At 66.0% G+C, this 16,069-nt stretch overlaps 1 protein-coding gene across 3 annotated transcripts in view; it reads left to right on the top strand.

Moving 5' to 3' along the window:
- Positions 1-516: 516 nt before the first annotated feature.
- PLEKHG5 (pleckstrin homology and RhoGEF domain containing G5) overlaps positions 517-16,069 on the top strand; it is a 45,151-nt gene continuing 29,598 nt past the window's right edge. The window contains exon 1 of one of the 3 annotated variants that reach the window (XM_036461120.2): positions 517-1,419. The gene's annotated coding sequence lies outside the window, so the exon portion shown is untranslated. Of the gene's footprint in view, positions 1,424-14,171; positions 14,194-16,069 lie in introns of those variants that run through there. The other 2 variants (XM_045570561.1, XM_036461109.2) reach the window with 2 other exon arrangements.

Genomic DNA, 16,069 nt, shown 5'->3' with positions numbered 1-16,069 from the left:
GACTTGGTGTAATTCCTTACGTTCGTAGGCCACATTGTTCCAGGAAATGACTTCAGAGGTTAGGAGCGATGATGGCAGAAACACGGGGTAAAATAAGACCCTGGCGGGGCTGGGGGCCAGGACGGGGCCACAGGAGGCTTTCCCCGCGGTACTGAACGCGAACACGGTGGCAGTTTAATTTTTCTGTTTGGGTCCTGGTGTGTGAGTTGAGAGGGTACGAACTCCTGTCTGGCTGTCTGGAGAGAGTATTAGAAGGAGAAAAGGTTTTGCTCCTGGAAAAGCTCAGAATAAGGAGAGAGGAGCCGGGTCTGGGCCTGTCCCTGTCTGACAGTGTGAGCCGCTCCGCTCCCGGCTCCCCTCCCAGGCTGGGCCTGCCCGGAGACGCTGGCTGACAGGCTGGGCCTGACGGTGGCTGGAAGACATGTGGGACCGTCCGTGCCGAGGAGGGGAAGGAGCCCCGTGATGCTGGGCCTCTGGGAGGAACAGCTTCCTAAGCTGAAGGTTTCCGGGTTTTGCCAGGAAAAGGGGAGAGGGCTGGGCAGCACCGCCTGCCGGAGCCGCGCTCGGAGTCCAGTCGGGGCAGCAGGTCCCTGGAAGAGCCGGGCCTGAGTAAGCGAACAGCTGAGCCGGCAGACACTGTTGGGCTGGGAAGCCAGGGTTGCCATGGCGACTGATGCTCAGCAGACTGGCTTGGGCTTTCCTCCAGCTCTGGAACTGACTGATCTCCCGGGTGCACGGCTGCCGGGCAGGGAGAAGCCACCGTCCTGCAGGCCTGCCTCCTGCCAAGGCGGCTGGCAGGGCTGCTGCCGGGCCTGAGCAGCCAGGGTCCCCGCTGCTTTCCCGGAAGGAAGGCAGGCGAGGCGGCCAGCAGCCTGATGGGTGCCTGGGAATGGAAAATCCGAGGGGAGAACACCAGCAGCAGGGAAACGCGGTGCAGACCTCGGCCAGGAGGCCCGTAGCTAGAACACACAGCGCCCCCGGTGCCCGCAGCGCGGGGAGGCAGCTCGGCCGGGCGGAGGGCCCCGCGGCTGTCTGTGCCGCCGGAGGAGCGAGGACCGGGCTGAGGCTGATTCCGCCGGAGGAGCGAGGACCAGGCTGAGGCTGATTCCGCCGGAGGAGCGACGACCGGGCTGAGGCTGATTCCGCCGGAGGAGCGACGACCGGGCTGAGGCTGATTCCGCCGAGGAGCGAGGACCGGGCTGAGGCTGATTCCGCCGGAGGAGTGAGGAGCGAGGACCGGGCTGAGGCCGGGAGAGGCCTCCGCCCTGGCGTCTGCCGCCCCGGCAGGCAGGGACACAGGCCTGGGCGCCTGGCGCGTGGCTCGAGGGCCGGGCGAGGCCACCAGAGTCAGGCATGAATTCGGTCCTCACCAAGTACGGGTCTCGCCTCGCGGCTGGCTGAGCCTTCGTCTGGGGAGCAGTGAGTACGTTTTTCTCTCTCGCCCAGGAAGGGGGCGGCGGCTCTGAGCCAGGAGAGGAGCCGGGCCGGCGCGGAGGGAGGTGGCCTTGGAGGGCCACTTGGTCTGGGCGCTTTAAGAGGCCCCCTCACTGATCTGGGGGTTCGTGAAAGGGGGGACGGCAGGTGGCCAGCCGTGAGGGTCAGGACCGCGCAGGGGCTCTGAGCAGGCCGAGCAGGGGCCTCCGGGTCGGCCTCCCGCCCCGGAGAGAAAGCTAGGTCTGCGGGGGTGCTGTCTGCAGGCGGACGGAGGGCCCGGCCCGGGGGGAGTGCCCGGGGCCCTTCTCATGGCCACGTGCTGTGCTCGCGGCCTTGTCCCATCGCCAGGGTGTTCTGAGGAGGTTCTTGTGTTGGCCTTGGCAGCTATTTGTAAAAGTGCCGTGAGCCCTGGCTGGTGCAGCCGAATGGCTAGATCACCCGCCCACGCACTCAAGGGCCATGGGTTTGATGCCCGGGCAAGGGCACGTACCTGGGCTGCGGGTTTGATTCTCGTGCCCAAAATCGGGGTGCGTGCGCAAGGCAACTGATCAATGTGTCTCTCATATCGATGTTTCTCTTTCCCCCTCTCTCCCGCCCTGGTACTCTCCAAAAGCCAGTGGAAAAAGTAACCTCGGGGGAGGATTAACACGAAGAAAAGGGCCGTCAGTGTTGTCTGTGCCGGACACCAGGGCGCATTGGGGGTGTGGAATCAGGACTATGTTTATGAGACCAAAGAGCCTTCCAGTGCCCCAGAATCGGAGCCCTGAACCAGACACCCCATTCCTGGCCGCAGAGCAATGACCTGGCCACGGTGGCCACTAATCTCGGCGCTCAAACAAGCACCCCGTTCCCGTCATCACACCCCACCGGCCGGCACAGAGCTGTGGAGCCGACAGGGAGTCACGGGGATTCTTCCAGCCCACACGGGCTCTCACAGGGAGGGGTGTGTCCCCCGCCCCCGCTTCCTTCCCTGCTCACCCAGAGCGACTTAACCGTACATGGGGCCCCCGGGGAGCGGGAAGGGGCCGAGGACCCTGGCAGGCTGTGACCTCTGTCTCTGAGCCCCAGTGACGACGTCAGTTAACTGAAGGCCCGGGGCGGGGGCGTGGGGGGGAGGTCCCGGCGTGGGTGAGCGGGGTTGAGGCCTTTGGGAATGTCCCCCAAGCCATACCTGCCACGTGGGCGGAAAACAGCCACCTACTCTGTTTCGGCCTGATTGTGTCTATAAGCTATTTATTTATTGGACAGATGTGAATGTGTCATAGCTTTTAATCACTTAACACATATTTATTGAGCACTTTTGTTGTTTTTAATCTTCACCCGAGGGTATTTTTCCCATTGATTTTTAGAGAGGGAGGGCGGGAGAGAGGAAGGGAGAGGAGGAGAGGGGGAGAGAGAGAGAAGCATCGATGTGAGAGACGTATCTGCTGGTTGCCTCCTGCACGGGCCCTGGCCGGGGATCAAACCTGCAGCCCAGGTACATGCCCTTGACCAGGAATCGAACTCTGGCCGCCAGTGTGGGAGCGACGTACTGAGCACGTGCTGAAGACGCTGTGAACAAGGTCAATGCCGGTCTGAGAGGCTCGGTGGCTAAGGAGAGATAAGGGCTGTTTACAGGAATGGAGAAGCAGTTTGCATGTAAACACAGCGATGGTGGGGCGATGGGTTCATAGCTGAATGATAGCCCTCTGGGGACACCAATCTAGGGTTTTCTGAGCAGTAACGTCACCTACAGGGCAAACCGAAGTCGGGGGAGCGGGTCAGAGGCACTTCGGGGGGAGAGTGACAGGCAGGGGTTTGTGCGGTGGACGGGGCTGGCCACGGGCTGGCATTCGGAGGACGGACGGGGGGCTGTGGGAAGGGGCAGAGATGGAAGAGGAGAGGTCGGGGGAGTGCGCTGGCGGCAGTGAGAACTGGAGTCTCGCAGGGTGGATAGCACGGTCCGCCTGCCCTTTGGGAAAGTCTTTCTGGTGGCAGTTTGGCGAGTGGACTCGCACAGTGTGGGGCAGAGTCTGGCAAACGAGGAGGGGAGCGAAGAGCCAGGAGCCATTGCAGGAATGCAGATGCCAGGCGGTCGTGTGTGCCCTCTGTTGGCACATAGACCGGCAATTGCCAGCCTTCCTCACAAACCACCAGTGGCGACCGCTGATCTAGACCCAGGGTTGGCAAACCGCGGCTCGAGAGCCACATGCGGCTCTTTGGCCTCTTGAGTGTGGCTCTTCCACAAAACAAAACACCATGGCCCCGGGCGAGTCTATTCTGAAGAAGTGGCGTTAAGTTTAAAAAATGTGGCTCTCCAGCTGAAACCGGTTTGGCTCAGTGGTAGAGCGTCGGTCTGCGGACTGAAAGGTCCCGGGTTCGATTCCGGTCAGGGGCATGTGCGTTGGTTGCAGGCACATCCCCAGTGGGGGGTGTGCAGGAGGCAGCTGGTCCATGTTTCTCTCGCATCGACGTTTCTAGCTCTCTGTCTCTCTCCCTTCCTCTCTGTAAAAATCAATAAAATATAAATTAAATTAAATTTAAAATGTGGCTCTCCAAAGACATGTCCATCGTTGTCCTGTTGATATTTGGCTCTGTGGACTGATGAGTTTGCCGACTGCTGGTCTAGACAAATGAAACACACACACACACACACACACACACTCTTGCTTCTGCTTCTCTGGCTGATGCATTTGCATTAGTAAGAGGCTCAAACATACCTAAGGAATGAACCCATGAGTCCTCTGGTTTTCTGTTAGCTCAGTTGTATTTCAGATTTTCCCCCATGAATATCACACACATGCTACATACATGTGTGTGTGTGAATTTTTTGAACCAGTAGAAAGCATGCAGTTTAGAATTGCTTTTTTCACTTCCTACTCTATTTCAGACATTAAAGAAGGCCGGTACGGAACCACCTGCCTCGTTCTGTCCATGGCTTTGTGGGATGGGGATGTGCCTTCCTCTTCCCTCCGGCTTCTGTGAGGGGACAGCTGGGTCCGGGTTGTCGCTCCCGTGAACGGAGCAAGGAGCACCCTCACCGCCCCCGCTTCGCGCCCCTGGGAGGCGACACCCAGAGAGCCAGTTCCCGGAGGGGAGCTGTGGGCGAGGAGGTGCGAGCACCTTGCATTGTAACCGAGAGTCCCAGGCCGTCACCCAGGAGCCTCTGTTTCCCCGGAAGCCCATATGCTGGCCCTTCGCATGCTCTGACTGGTCATCACCTCCTGTTCCCGACATAAGAGGGCGTTCCCCTTCTGTCCCGCCCACTCCTGAAACGCTGCAGGCTCTGACAGCAGGCCTCTAGGGCTTTCGGGGCGGAGGGTGGGGGGCATGCAGATTGGACAGCATCCAGGGCAGAGGGTGTCCAGGGCAGAGGGCATGCGGGGCAGAGGGCGTGCGGGCCGGAGGGCATGGGGGGCAATGCCTGGCATAGGTCACAGCGGCACCCGCGAGCTCATCACAGCTCCTCCTCAGTGGCCTGGGGCCTTGGACAATCACTACTTGCTGGGCTTCCATCTCGTTATCTCGGAAGGCGATAATAATAGTGTCTGCCGCTCAGGGTCCTTGTGGAGATGGTGAGGCAGCTGAGTCTGTGTGATGATTCCAGGGTCTCCTCTGAGGATGTCTCTCTCTCGGCTTTCAGTCAAGGGGTGTCATCTCCTGTGTGCCTCGTTATCTCTGGCTGTGTGCTGGACATCGTGTTTTTTAAATTATTTGCGAGAACCATGTGAGCCCGGGATGCTAGAGGGATTGCATGTGCTTGTGCCGGAGCCTGGAGACACTCCCCGTCCGTGGAGACCTCGATCCGACTCACCCTGCGGCTCCGGGCCTCCAGCTCCTCCCCGAGACCCGTAAGGCCGTCAACGCGAAGCTCGGTCTCCCCGCTCCTCCCTCAGGACGGAGATCCCGGGAGGCAAAGCCGTCAGCGGATCCTCCTGGGCCCCTCTCCTGCCTTCCGCCTGGTCGGATGTTTGTAAGGTTTTGAAGAATGTTTTTTCATTCAGCGCTTTTCCCCCAGTTGGAAGGTGGGTCTCGCTGGCCAGTCCACCCTGCAGGGAGCGGTCCCCGCCGAAGCCGCGGTCTCTGTGGCCGGAGGCTCAGTGAGGGGGGCAGAGGCTCCGTGGCATCTCAGCCACAGAAGGTCAGGACGGCCACGGACGCCGTTCGCGTCCCCCCTTTCCAGTCACTCCTGTGATCGCAGCCTTTCGGCAGCTGAGTCAGGTCTCACCCTTCTCTGCAGAAGCCTCCAGGGGCCCCCCTCTCACTCAGAGTGAAAGCCGAGTCCTCACAGGCCCTGTCACCTGCAGGCTTCCTCCGGCCCCCCCTCCCTCAGCCCCCCATCGACCCTGCTCCTGCCACACTGGCCGCCTTGAGGTCCCCTCCATAGGGTAACCAACCCCTCCTGGTTTTAAAACTGCAATTCCAGCCCTGGGCGGTGTGGCTCAGCGGTTAGACCATCAGCCCGTGGCTTCATTCCCAATCAAAGCACAGACCTGGCTGAAACCGGTTTGGCTCAGTGGTAGAGCGTCGGTCTGTGGACTGAAAGGTCCCGGGTTCGATTCCGGTCAAGGGCATGTACCTTGGTTGCGGGCACATCCCCAGTAGGGGGTGTGAAAGAGGCAGTTGATCGATGTTTCTCTCTCATCGACATTTCTAGCTCTCTATCTCTCTCCCTTCCTCTCTGTGAAAAATCAATAAAATATATTAAAAAAAAAAAAAAAAAAAAAAAAAAAAAGAGCACAGACCTGGGCTGCAGGTTCAATCCCTGGCCCTGGTCAGGGCACATGGGGGAGGCAGTCAATCAATGTGTCTCTCTCACTTTGATCTTTCTCTCTTCCACCCTCCCTTTCCGTCAGTCTGGAAAATTAGTGGGAAAATACTCTTGGCGAGGATTAACAAACAAGCAAATAAAAACAGACCTGACATCCCCGTGTGCGGGGAAGCCTCTGTGTCTGGGGCAAATGGAACAGCTGGTCCCTTTAACATGAACGCAGGCTGGGCCCCAGGGCCCCAGGGCCTTTGCACCTGCTGCCTCAGATGCTGTTCTTCCCAAACAATGGCCCCGCCTCCCATCATCCCCGCCTCTGCTCATCCTCTTCCTCATGGGCCACTCGAGCATGTGCACGTGCAGACACAGACACACAGACACACACACAGAGACACACACACACACACACAAAGACACACAGATGTATACACACACACAGACACACACAGACAGACACACACACACAGAGACACACATGTATACACACACAGACACACACACAGACACACACAGATGTATACACACACAGAGACACACACACACACACAGGCACACAAAGACATGCACACACAAAAACACACACACAGACAGACACACACGGACACACACATGCACACACACAAACACACACAGACACATACACAGGCACAGTCACACACACACACACAGAGACACACAGAGACACACAGAGACACACAGTCACACATACAGACACACACACACACACACACACACACACACAGTCACCCTCTGCCCTTCACCCGCTTGGTTTTTCTTAAGATGCAGATGAACAGGCCCAGCAGCACCTGTCCGAGACCTCGAGGACCCGCCTTCGCTACGGCACCCGACAGGCTGAGACCCAGCAGCTGCCCTGCCAGAGGCCGCCTCCGGGGCTGGGGGGCAGGGTGGCCAGGGGGACTGGGGGGCAGGAGGGCTGAGAGGCTGGGGGGCAGGGTGGCCAGGGGGGCTGGGGGGCAGGAGGGCTGGGAGGCTGGGGGGCAGGGGGGCTGGGGGGCAGGAGGGCTGGGAGGCTGGGGGGCAGGGTGGCCAGGGGGGCTGGGGGGCAGGAGGGCTGGGAGGCTGGGGGGCAGGGTCCTCACTGGGCGGCTGGGCCTCTGCGGGGTGTCCCGGGGGGTGTCCCGGGGGGGTTGTCCTGGGGAGGGTCCCAGGGGGTGTCCCTGGGCGGTGGGATTCTTCCTGAGCAGCAGGGTGCGTGCTCCCGCGATGAGCTGGCCGTGTGGGCTCAGCTGTCCTGTGTCTGGCCGTCTCCCCTGCGGTCAGGGCCTGGCCCCGAAGCCTTTGTTCCTCGGACAGACTTGGCCTGGAGGAGGCCCAGCCTCCCGGTCTGTCTGGCCAGGTTTGAAAGGCGGCGGCCGGCGGGAGGCTGGACCGCGGCCATCGTGCCGCGGCCACAGACGGCGCTGGGAAGCAGGCCTCCGCTCCCCACGCCCCACCCGGCCGGGCAGCGCCGGCAGCCGCCTGGCAGGGCCGGGTCAGGCCCGGGTCTCGGCTCCTCCTGGTGGGGGTACATCTGACCCCAAGCTGGGCGTCCGGGCCTGTGGGCTGCCCTCTGCGCGGGCCCTCCTTGGAGGCAGGGACCCCGCCACCTTGGCCTTGGAGGCTGCAGTGAGCCCGGCGGGACCACGCCCTCAGGTATTGGGAAGTCAGCCCTGGCGAGAAACAGTGGGTGGAGAACTGATCCAAGTTCAAGTCCACAGGCATTCCTCCGGCTCCTGCCCGGCCAGCTGGGCCCGGGCCTGCATTCGGGGAGCATGGAGCATGGAGCCAGCAGCTGCCTTCAAGGGGCTCCCAGTCCAGACGGAGCCGAGACCCCACCCGCCTCCTGCCTGACCCCAGCTTCCTGCGCTGTAAGATGGGGTGATCCCACCCTGGTCCGTGTTGCTCAGCGGTTGGAGCGTTGTCCTGTGCACTAGAGGGGTGCACGTTCGACTCGGAGTCAGAGTGCGTGCAGGGGGAGGGGCAGCCAACTGGTGTCTCTGGTCAATGTTTCTCTCTCTTTCTCCCTCTCCATCTCCCTCCCTCTCTAGAATAAAATTTAAAAAATGCGGTGACAAGGATGGTTGGCACACAGGGCCTGGCACACAGGGGCTGGCAATGTCAGTGTCCCTGCTGTGTGCCCACCAGGAGCCAGAGCCAGAGCCAGACGAGACAGGGTCCCTGGCCCAGCCGGAACTTCTGCGTCTGCGGGGATGAGAGCAACGGGGCTTCCCTGCCCTGGCTGCAGGGCCTAGGCCATGGTGCTGGGGTACGCACATTCACACCCCGAGGGCTGGGGTGGCCATCTGGGGGGCCTCAGACCAGAGCCTGCAGGAGCCACTGGGGGGACAGAGCAGAAACTATGGGCCTGAGCCCTGCTGGGCCCAGACATAGTCCCAGCTCCAGGGAAAACGGAACCCTATCTAACGAGGGAAAGTGCTAATTGCCCTTACTCATGCCCTCACAAAGATGGCAGGGCCCAGTCCCCTCAGCCCCACCGGGGCAACAGGCACATGGCATGGAGGGGGGGCTGGGAGGCTGGGGGGCGAGGTCCTCTCTGGGCAGCTGGGCCTCTGCGGGGTGTCCCAGGGGGGTGTCCCAGGGGGGTGTCCCAGGGGGGTGTCCCGGGGGGGGTGTCCTGGGAGGGGTGTCCCAGGGGCGGTGAGGATCCTTCCTGAGCAGCGGGGTGCGTGGGCCAGACGGGCCAGACACACAGGACAGCTGAGCCCAACAGGTCCAGCTGCTCCGCATGCCTGCCTCCAGAGTCCCCCAGTCTCGTCAGCCCCCTGGCCACCCAGGGCCAGCCTAAGGCACCAGGGCCGGCTGAGGCTTGCGCTGCTGGCAGTGGCAGCAGCAGAGGTTTGATGGGGGCGTCATCTTCCCCTGACCGCCGGGTCGCCGCCTGCCCCTGAGGGCTCCCGGACTGTGAGAGGGGGCAGGCCAGGCTGAGGGACCCCCCTCCAGTGCATGAATTTTCATGCTCCGGGCCTCTAATTGAAAATAAGGCCGAAACCGGTGTGGCTCAGTGGATAGAGTGTTGGTCCGCGGACTGAAGGGTCCCAGGTTCGATTCCGGTCAAGGGCATGTACGTTGGTTGCAGGCACATCCCTGGTGGGGAGTGTGCAGGAGGCAGCTGGTCGATGTCTCTCTCTCATCCATATTCCCAGCTCTCTATCCCTCTCCCTTCTTCTCTGTAAAAAATCGATAAAATATATTTAAAAGGAAAGGAAAGGAGGCCATGTGGGCAGCACAGGACAGTGGGGTCGCCTCAGCCCCCTGCCTGGGAGTGCAGCCAGTCTGGAGGGCGGGGCATGGGAGCCTGGGCTGGACGGGGGGCTGTCGGGAGACGGCCGGGCTGGCTGATGCTGAGGGTCGGGCTGTGCCCAGACTTCCACACAGCCGGCCCGCAGGTGGCTGAAGCTTCGGGCCCATGCTTCCAGCCTCTGGAACGGTCTGCTCTGCGGGGGAGGGTCTGTGCCCCCCACACCAGGCCCACTGTTTACCCTCCTCCCGGAGCCAGCCCGCCGGCCGGCACTGCCTCCACCCCCCAGGGCCACCACCGGGCTGAGGTCCTGCAGGGTCCTTGGCCAGCACCCTGGCAGGTGGGGACAGAGTCTTCTCATTCCCGGAGCGGGTGGGGGGCGGGTGGTGAGGACCCGTCCGCTCAGCTTGGCGGGCGGCAGAGGCCCGGGCGGGGGGTGGGTTACATAACGGGCCTCTGGCTGGCGGCGGCGTCTGCGGCCCCACCTGGGAGCACTTAGCACAGCCCGCGCGAGGCCGCTTCTCACGCGAGCTGGCGGCTGGCACCAGGCATGCCTGTCAGCGCCAGCTCCGTTCCCAGCCCCTCCCCACACACACAGCTGGCTCTCTGGCTGCCCTGGGGTCCACACAGGCCCCCCCCAAACACCAGGAGGAGGAAAGGATGTGGTTGCCAGCGCCTGGGGGGCCACAGAGGGTCATGGTGACCTTGCCTGGGAGGGGGAGTGGGGGGCAGGCCCCCTTTGCAGACTGCAAGGACCGCCCCCCAGTCTGCGGCCCTGCTCTCTGCCAGGCCCCTGCGTACCCCGTGAGCGGGATCTCGGGAGCCACCCCGTGGGGGCTCCTCCTTCACCCACACACAGACGCCAGCCAGGGAGGCCCAGGGAGGCCCCTCAGCTGGCTCCACCCCTTCGGGAGCGGCCCCCAGGGAAGGGGTCTCCAGAGCGGGATGGGGGTGGCGTCTGGGGCTCAGCCAGGTCCCTCGTGGCCGTGGTGTGGCTGAGAGACCCCGGCGGGGCTGAGGGTTGGGGGGGCTGAGGGCGGTTCCGGCCACCTGTTCTCCTCCCAGCCCCTCACTCAGCGGCCGGTGGGCTCCTCCAGCCTCGGCACTTCGCCCTCAAGGAAAGAGCAGACCCTCCTCTCGCCCAAGGCGCTCGCCAGGCCCTGGACTAAGCAGCCCCGACACTCCAGGTCGCGTCCCTCTGTCTGTGCTGGTCCCAGCCAGTGGCCTCCTGGCTCCGCTTAGAGGGGCAGGAGGAGGGGGCAGGAGAGCAGCCTGGGCCGGAGGCTGGGCTCCCCGTTCGGACCCCCCGTCCCCCCGGCTGACTCAGGACTCAGCTGCTCGCCGGCAGAGCCTGTGCCTCTGAGGCCAGGCCTGCAGCTTGTGCAGCGCACGCTGTTGACTCTGGGTGGCCCTGGGCACGGGGCCCGCCCTCCGCCCGCCTCAGCGTCCACACCCCTGTCCTGGGTGACAGTCCCGGTGCCTCACGGGCTGACATGAGAGAACATATGAGCCGCTCAGCACGGCCTCTGGCCCGGCTCAGCGGGGCTGTCATCACTCCGCCCCCCCGGGGGGGGGGGACAGTGGGGGACGGGACTGGGGACAGCGCCGCTCAGAGGTCAGCCATGCCCACCCGCTGTCCCAGCGCCAGGAAGGGACCCCATGTCTGAGCCGCATCGCCAGCCGCCAGCCCGCTGGTCTACTGGCCCCCAGCCCCTGCGCGCCTGCGGCCTCGCTGGCCGGGAGGAAGGACGGAGGAGAGTGGGCGGCCCGGTGGGCGCCGAGCGGATGCCCAGGCGGAGGACCGGCAGCAGCCGGGCGGGGAGGTGGGGACAGAGAACTTGGAAGGGGGCGCATGCGTCCTGCGAGCGGGGAGGGAGGGCACCGCTGGCCTCTGGAGTGGGGTGCGTGCAGGGGCGGGGCTCCGCGTTCACCCCGAGCGGAGGGTGGGGGGATCATGGCTACCCCCTCCCCCCTGTACACACACCCTGAGGCTGTGTCACCGGCTGTTCTGACGCCATAACCAGAGCGCCCACCAGGCCCGGCACAGGGCATCGGGACTGGGTCACTGCTCCGAGACCCCCGGGCGGGCGGGCGGGCGCTGAGAGGGGCCGTGGCTGCCGGGACACACTGTCTCGCTCCCCAAGCTCGGCCTCACGCCCCCACACTGGCCACTTGCCCGTGAACACGAGGGGGCCACCCCAGCCTCTTGTGGGCTCAAGCCCAGGCCACGTGGGCACCAGGGATCGAGGACCAAGGAGCCTGCGTGTGTCCATCCCTGGCTCCGAGCCTGGGAGGAGGGCAGGCGGGCATCTGGTTTTAATTACCCCGCTGCCTCCTGGCATCTCAGCCCTCAGCGAGGGGTGTGCAGGCTGCCTAGACAGCCACCCCCGCTTTCCCCCCACCCCCTGGAGGGCAGAGCCCTCTGCTGCCAGCTCTCCCCGCTGCCAGGCGTCTGGGAGGTGGGTGCTCTCCTCTGCCCGACTCAGCCCCCGCCAGGCCGGCTCCTCGGGGCCCTGGCAGGCTGGGGGCACAGAGGCTCAGGCGGAGGCGGCTCAGCAGCATGGCATTTCCGGGGGCCAGGCCTCTGTCCTCTGCCCCCCAGCCTCCCCCCAGGTGGCTGCCTGGGCCCCCGCGGTGGCTCCGAAGCCAGACGCTCCTGGGTTCCGATCCACGTGCGCTGAGCCGGTTCCCCATCTGCTTGCGGGACGGCCCTCCGCCGTGGCCCGGCCCTCCGCCGTGGGCCCGGTCCTCCGCCGTGGGGTAGTCCTCCGCCGTGGCCCGGTCCTCCGCCGTGGGGTAGTCCTCCGCCGTGGCCCGGTCCTCCGCCGTGGGGCCCTGTCCTCCGCCGTGGGGTAGTCCTCCGCCGTGGCCCGGTCCTCCGCCGTGGCCCGGTCCTCCGCCGTGGGCCGGTCCTCCGCCGTGGGGCCGGTCCTCCGCCGTGGGGCCCTGTCCTTCGCCGTGGGCCGGTCCTCCGCCGTGGGGGCCGGTCCTCCGCCGTGGGCCGGTCCTCCGCCGTGGGCCGATCCTCCGCCGTGGGGTAGTCCTCCGCCGTGGGCCGGTCCTCCGCCGTGGGGCGGTCCTCCGCCGTGGGGCAGTCCTCCGCCGTGGGGTAGTCCTCCGCCGTGGGTCCCTGTCCTCCGCCGTGGCCCGGTCCTCCGCCGTGGGTCCCTGTCCTCCGCCGTGGGGTAGTCCTCCGCCGTGGGGCAGTCCTCCGCCGTGGGGTAGTCCTCCGCCGTGGGGCAGTCCTCCGCCGTGGGGCAGTCCTCCGCCGTGGGGCAGTCCTCCGCCGTGGCCCGGTCCTCCGCCGTGGGGCAGTCCTCCGCCGTGGGCCGATCCTCCGCCGTGGCCCGGTCCTCCGCCGTGGGGTAGTCCTCCGCCGTGGGCCGATCCTCCGCCGTGGCCCGGTCCTCCGCCGTGGCCCGGTCCTCCGCCGTGGGCCGGTCCTCCGCCGTGGGGTAGTCCTCCGCCGTGGGGCCGGTCCTCCGCCGTGGGGTAGTCCTCCGCCGTGGGCCGGTCCTCCGCCGTGGGGCCGGTCCTCCGCCGTGGGCCCGGTCCTCCGCCGTGGGTCCGGTCCTCCGCCGTGGCCCGGTCCTCCGCCGTGGAGCCAGCCCTCCGCCGTGGGCCCGGGGAGTGGCCGCCGCCTTCCTGAGCGCCAGGCAGAGGCTTGCCCCCGGGCAGCCATCCGTCCTCATTCAGTTTCTAACTGGATGCCAGTGGGCAGGGTTTGCAGGGTTTTGGAATGACCTGGCTGGTAGCTGTCACATTCTGCCTAGCTGGGCTTTTTATTCTTCTTCCGGTGCTTTTCTGGGTGGCTTGTACCCCCACAGCTTCTTCATCCGCCAGCCCTTCCGACCCCCCTGCCCCCACCCCTCCCTCCGTTCCCACCCTCCGCCCACAAGCTCCATCCCAGGGCGCTGCCCTTGGTGTGGGGGGCGCAGTGCGAGGGGGGAGACGGGCGGGCAGCCCGGTGAGTGTGCAGCCTGGGGAGGGGAGAGGCCCTTGCCCAGAGCCCAGAGGGCAGATTCGGGCTCCTGGGCAGCCCGAGGGCTCGGCCTCTGACCCCGGGCCGCCTCCAGGCCTTGGCTCCGGAGCTGGGACAGGAGCCTTGAGCCTCCGGGGAGGGTGCCCGATGGGGCCGCTGCAGATGGCTCTGGGGTCACTCCCGTACCCCACGCGCTTCCTGTCCCCCCTGAGGAGCCCGCAGGGCCCAGCAGGGCTGGGGCTGGGTCAGAGGTCAGGGCCAGGGGCCGGATAGCTCCTGGGGCAGCACATTTTTCTCCGCTGAAGACGCATCTGGGCAGAGCGGCCGCGAACAATCGCACTCTTCTCCGGCCTCCGTCCCGCCGCCGGCCGGCCGCCGCGGGGGCTCCGGGGGCCCGGGACGCGGACCTTGGGGAAATGCTGTGGGAGGGAAGAAAGGCGCTTTGTGCGGCCGCCCGGCCATTGGTCAGCGCCGCCCCCGCCGCTCCCCGCGGCTCCCCCGGAGGCTGAGCTCGGGCCCAGGCCGGCCCGGTCCCCGCAGCCCCGCGCAGCCCCTGTGCCCAGGCGTCCGGGCTGGGGACCGGTCCCCGGGGCCGCCCGCTCTGAGGGCGCGGGCCTGGGGGAGCCCCCGGCCCCGGCATGTTTCTCTACTGGAGGAAGCGGGGCGCCTACGAGCTGGAGGCGCTGCCCAGCACCCTGGCCGGGCTGGAGCCGGGCGCCGTGGAGCGCTTCTCCTGGAGCTCCACGCTGGACATCATCGAGGACCTGGGGGGTAGGTGTGGGCCCTCCCGGGGGCTGTCCACGCTGGACATCATCGAGGACCTGGGGGGTAGGTGTGGGCCCTCCCGGGGGCTGTCCACGCTGGACATCATCGAGGACCTGGGGGGTAGGTGTGGGCCCTCCCGGGCAGCTGTCCACGCTGGACATCATCGAGGACCTGGGGGGTAGGTGTGGGCCCTCCCCGGCGGCTGTCTGGGGCTCCTCCCGCCCCCGTCCCCCTGCCGCCTCCCTGTAGCCCGAGCCTGTGGCCTGGCATCTGCACATGCCACTGTCTCACTCGCTCAGCCCCTCGGAGAGCCGCTGCTGGAGAGGAGGGGGCCCGGCAGCAGCACCCGGAGGGCCTCGGCAGCCGGGGTGGGGGGGTGGGGGGATGGAGGGGGCCGGCCGTGTGGGCCCCGGCGACTGGGCATGAGCAGGGCAGCCGGGCCCCTGCCGGGCCTCTGCCTCTGTCTCCAGGCGACGGGACAAGGTCTCTGGGCCGGTCATGTCCGAGGCCCCGGACAAGGTCATTTTCCCATCAGGCCATGCGAACGGCGAGGCGGAGGCCCTGGGAGGCAGGACTGGCCGTGAGGACGCAGAGGCCCACAGGCCGCACACGAGTGCCGACCTGGCCCTCTCCCCCCTCGGCGGTGTGGAAAGCCGTGCACACGGTGCCGGCCGCCTCCTGGGTGGGGAGGACTCGCTGGGTGACACAGAGCAGGCCCAGGCCCTGCGGGCTGTTATTACTGCCAGCCCACCAGCGGCCCAGCAGGACACGTGGCTTCTGGCTGGCGACCCCAACAGCCAGGTCTGGCCCTGCAGCAGCCGGCCGGGATGGTCCGGGCCCCAGGCCTCTCCTCCGTGGGGCGGGGGGGGGGGGGGGGGGCAGCCGGGAGGAGCGGGAGCCTCTCCCGGTGCAGCGTCCCCCGGGTGGGCCCTCCTGACCCTCCCTGCGGACAGGGGCAGAGAGTGGTGAGTGGGCCGGGTCCCCACAGAAGGGGACCGCGTGGGGCATGGGTTCCACAGAGCTCAGCGAGAAGCGCAGCTCCCAGCGGGAGACTGAGGTGTCCTCTCTGTGAGGAGCTCCCTCTGCCTCCTGTCTCGCGGCTGCAGTGGGCGCCGGGCCCCTTCCCAGGCGGGTGCAGGGGGCGGGGAGGGCAGGACTGTGAAGGTCATGGGTGTGGGGCAGGTGCGGGGGGGGGGGGGGGCTGGCCAGGCTGAGGCAGGCTCCCTCAGGAGCAGGGGGCGAGGGCAGTGTGCCTGGGCATCCCTCCTGGGGCCAGGGAACCGGTGCACACAGTTCCTGCCCCCAGGCCTGGAGCCACGCTGGGCACCTGCCGTCATCCTGCTTCCCCTGGCAGGTGCGCTGCCCGAGGCAGGTGAGGCGGCCACGGTCCTCACAGGCCGGGGATTGGCCTGAGGTCCTTCAGCCGGTCCGGCCACAAGCCCGGGAGGCCCCTCCCTCCATTGTGCCCTGGCCTCCTGGTCTCCCTCGATCTCTCTCCCATGGCGAGCATTCAGAGGGGCTGGTCCTGGCTCCTGGCATCTTCGTGCCCATCCTAGGGGTGGGGATGATTCGTTTTTTGGGGTTTTCTACACAGCCCCCCACAACCACAGATGATGCAGCCGCGTTTCCCACATTTGGGGAAACATGGGGACAATTCTTCGTGTCCCCTCAGCAGGGTGGCGAGTGAGGCCCTCGGCCTCAGCGCCGCCTGCTCACCGTGAGTCCCTGTGCCCACGCCGCCCGCGGGGAGAGAGGCCCAGCCCGCAGTGGGCGGTGGGTACACGGCGCATGAGCAGCCGGGTGAGCCGAGGCAGGCGGGGGGCGAGCCAGGCGCACAGCTGCCTGTGTGGGCTCTGTCCTCTGCAGCCAGCCGGTCCCTGGC

This window comes from Pipistrellus kuhlii, unplaced genomic scaffold (assembly GCF_014108245.1).
Source record: "Pipistrellus kuhlii isolate mPipKuh1 unplaced genomic scaffold, mPipKuh1.p scaffold_m20_p_34, whole genome shotgun sequence".
Taxonomy (NCBI): domain Eukaryota; kingdom Metazoa; phylum Chordata; class Mammalia; order Chiroptera; family Vespertilionidae; genus Pipistrellus; species Pipistrellus kuhlii.
The sequence above is the reverse complement of the archived record's forward strand: the minus strand, read 5'-3'. Positions and strand labels throughout refer to the sequence as shown.